Source organism: Pundamilia nyererei, unplaced genomic scaffold (genome assembly GCF_000239375.1).
Source record: "Pundamilia nyererei isolate P.nyererei 1_Seehausen unplaced genomic scaffold, PunNye1.0 scaffold00243, whole genome shotgun sequence".
NCBI lineage: Eukaryota > Metazoa > Chordata > Actinopteri > Cichliformes > Cichlidae > Pundamilia > Pundamilia nyererei.
This window is the reverse complement of record NW_005187644.1, coordinates 635180-639319: the sequence shown is the minus strand read 5'-3', so window position 1 is coordinate 639319 and position 4140 is coordinate 635180.

Sequence of the window (4140 nt, the reverse complement as noted above, 5' to 3'; positions counted from 1 at the left end):
TGTGTGTGTGTGTGTGTGTGTGTGTGTGTGTGTGTGTGTGTGTGTGTGTGTTTGGACACGTTCCAATTTCGTTGTACTATTGTACTAGGTATGACTGTGCAATGACAATAAAGAGTTATCTCTCAAACTAGAACTCTGTTCACAGACGCTAGAAAACTCGTACAGTTGTGCCTTTGTTTACCACTATCAGTGGCCTCACAGGAGAGATACTTCTTTAACTTGAGATCACTGAAATCATGGTTACAGTCCACTATATCGCATGTCCGTCCAATGTCCACACAGGCATTTTGAATAAGAAATATAGACATTAGAGTCCACATGAAGGAATTTATGAGGGCTCTCTTCAGACCCTGAGCCACATTTGGTATTGTACCCCTGCACCAAGATAAAGGTAAAGCTTTAACTTGTTATGAACACTTAAAACATTGTTATTAAGCATGAATATATCCTTGCTGCAAAATGGATTTAGCCATTTTGTATGCTTTGAAAATGCGTCTTTTGGGTTAGTTCAAATGTTGTATATTTTTTTATATATCTTTTATTCAGCTGTGCACGTTGTATGTTGCTGGTTGCTGTATGTAATAGAACTTCATAGTTGTAAGACTGGCCTATTGTTTTCTAGTTTCATTATGATTTTGCTCACTGGTGTGTTCACCTTTTCACAAAGGAGATGTTTAATTACAGTCTCCTTTATAGGTTCAAGATGTTTTTCAAGCTCTGGATAACAGATTGTTGGATCTGTACATCTTTGTTTTTGCTTATTCTTGTCTGCTTCGTGCATCAGGGTTTGTTATCTGCAAGACAAATTTGTGTTTAATTATTTTACTGTTGCATTAGAACAAGACAACATGACTTGTATGTTTACTAAAAATAACTCATACTTGTTAAATAAAAATGTGTATGAAGTATATTTTATAGCCTGTTATTGTATACTATACTTTTAGTCTAATAAACCCCACCATGCAAGCATAAAAAGTGTAACACCTACTGCAGGACTCCCACAGCTCTGAGGAACCAGTACACACTGATGAGAAGTGGGTTATTAGAACGAGGCATACACGGGCAACTACTGGACAAGAATATGGAATTACCAGATGAGCCAGTGAGAGGGGTTAAATGCAGCATATGTAAGTACTCTGGATGAGTAGAAAGCCAACATCCATACTGACCAAGAAGCAACTAATAACTCAATAACATCAACAGAAAACACACTCAATGTAGCCACCCTAGGAAGAGCACAACTCCCTCAGCTAATTGACAGAGTCCTATCAGAGGAGATGCTTGCCGATATGAATATTGCTCTATGCACCATCCCCACTTTACACAAGTCTTAAAAAACAATACAAACTATAACAACTGTACAACTGGGCAGAAATGATAAAATACAAAATAGGCTGAACATATCGCAACCTGGATGAACCTTAGATATTAATGAATAAAGAATAAATAAAGAATACAGGTTTAGGAAGAAAGCTGGACAACCAAAGGATATGGACATGATCTCCACGTACTGACTGAAGAAGCAGACGAGAGAGATAGGACAGAGAGAGATTGAGGTCCCCCTCTTATCACATCTGAGAAAGGGTAAAAAGTATTAATAGCCTTTTATGTTAAAAAAAAAAAAGTGGTATTACAGAGTTTCTCTATATGAGCTTTTGCTAATGCTAAATCATCTTTATTATTAAACAAAGATGTAATGAAAGTTTAAGTCTGATTAATATGTTGACTGAAAAATGCAGTTTGAGTAATGAAAATGATTCTAACATCTGGATTTTGTTTGCATAGACATGATCCAGTTACGACCTTGGCAGAGTTGCATCTGTGTGTGGCTGCAGGAATGTGGAAAGAAATGGAAATGTGTAGCCAACGATCATTAAACATGATTTTGAATAAGAGAAATGGTATTAAGTGTTGGTTATTGAACACAGAACCGTAATTCATATATGATTTTGCTGATAGTGTCATGGTCTGGGTGAGTCCCAGTGTTTTTCCTCCAAGCCAGCAGCTCCACCTCTGAGAGGAGCCACCGTGTTCCTGCTCATTGCTCGCACCTGTGGGCAATTAAGCCGTGGACTTATAAGGCCAGCGGCGCTCAACTTCTCTTTGCCAGATTCTCAGCTAACCACAGTTAATACAGGCCACCGCTTTGTTTTGTACACGGCTTAGTGAACTACCTTGGCTCATCTTGTATCTCTCTTTCATAGCAACGCACCATAGATTAGCAGACGCAACTCTCCGCCATAGAACCCCCATTCGGACGCTGGACCTCCTGACAGTCTCACGGTTTTACTCACTCCACGCACCTGCCTGCCTCCCTGCCTCAACGTCAGGAATTTCGGTTACGTACCACTCACCGGGACCACGCTACCGATCCACCTGCGGCAAGTAAGCAGTGCAAAGGAATATTCAGAACAAATAGCTTGCCAGTATTCCTCCAGAACCATACCTGACATATGTACTCTTGTTTCAGTGACTCTAACCCCTTTCCAGGGACCCAGCCATCCAGTTTGACTCTCCCTTTGTCCCTAAACACAGAACTGCAGTTTCCACCATTGAAAAATCACTGATTGTTTGCTTAGCTCAGGTCGCATAAGTGCTGTTTAGTTTTGGTGTTTGTTCCTAGCACTAGTTAAACACACAACTCAGTTTTCTGGGGTTTTTTTCACTTACACTTGTTGTGAAAGAATAAACGTTGTCAATAAAACGTTCTCTGTGCTGCTCTGCGTTCTGCATTTGAGTCCCTTTTCTTTTGAGTCGGCCTCGGCCGTGACAGATCAGTATTAAGCATAATCAACTAAATAAAATCAGGTGTAAGTTTGATCGATATAACAAATAAGAGAGTATAATAATGACAGTAAAGACAGGCCTATCACTGAAAGTGTGTGTGTGTGTGTGTGTGTGTGTGTGAGGATAGGAGGGCAGAGTGAGCAGGCACCCTGGAGAGCATCGCCAGATCCTCCTGTCTCAGGAAAACCAGGGCCATGACAGGTGACCCATTGCTCCCTGCCTGCCACCTGCCTGAGGCGCCGACCAGAGAACAGTGGGTCAACACTGTTCTCTGGTCGGCGCCTCAGGTCCATCAAGTCCCACATCTCTAAACTCACAAAGAGCTTCTTCCCCTGGGTAATTCAGACTGTTAATATACGCTTTCCCCCCACACCACACCCTGCCGACTCATCTCACCAAATTAATTAATTTTTTTTTAAATTCCTGCCGTTTTACTATTTATATTTTATTCCTGTTGGTGTGGAGCACCCATAATTTTGTACATGTGCAATGACAATAAAGGACTATCAGAGAGATCAACTGCTGCCGAAACTGTAAACCTGCAAGTTGATTTTGTATGTTTTGGCTTGTTCCTGATTTTTTGTTAGATCATCGACTCAAGACGATTTGGATTGCCACTCTTCAGGCTAGGGTGTGCCTGTTCTCTCTCCAACCTTTCTTCTCACAAAGATCAGAACAAGCTCAGCATCAGTGTTGGGCAAGTTACTTTGAAAAAGTAATTAATTATAGTTACTAGTTACTTCTTCAAAAAAGTAACTGAGTTAGTAACTGAGTTACAATATTCTAAAAGTAATTAATTACTTGAAAAGTAACTATTGCGTTACTTTAAAAAAAAATTGTTTAACCCTCTTTGGTCCAGGGTATAATCAGCCATTTTTAACTACTTTTGATTTTCCCTCCACATTTTACCTTTAAAAATTATTTACTTTGCCTTTTTTTGGTATCATCAGCACAACCTCACGTGTCTGAATTTACAGTTATGTTTTCATTTTGACAGACTGTATTAACAAAACTGATCTAAAATCAGACAAAAAACATAAAATCCGAGTAGAAAAAGTTATATTTTTACTGTAACAACCACAAACATGTTTAATGAATCATATTTAATAACTTTAAATGCAAATATAAATTGTTAATTTTAAAATCCTATGCACAAGTTTTGCAAACAAAGTTATTTGCATCCATTTACCTTTTACCTTGATTTTTTAAATAACCATTTCAAACTATTTACATAACAATCAGCTGTTCTGCATTCAATAAGATGCCACACAAATTATTTGTGCCACTCCAAAAAAATTATTTCTGTCCACTATAAAGGAGAACATCACAGCCTGATACCTGCAGGTCTGACAG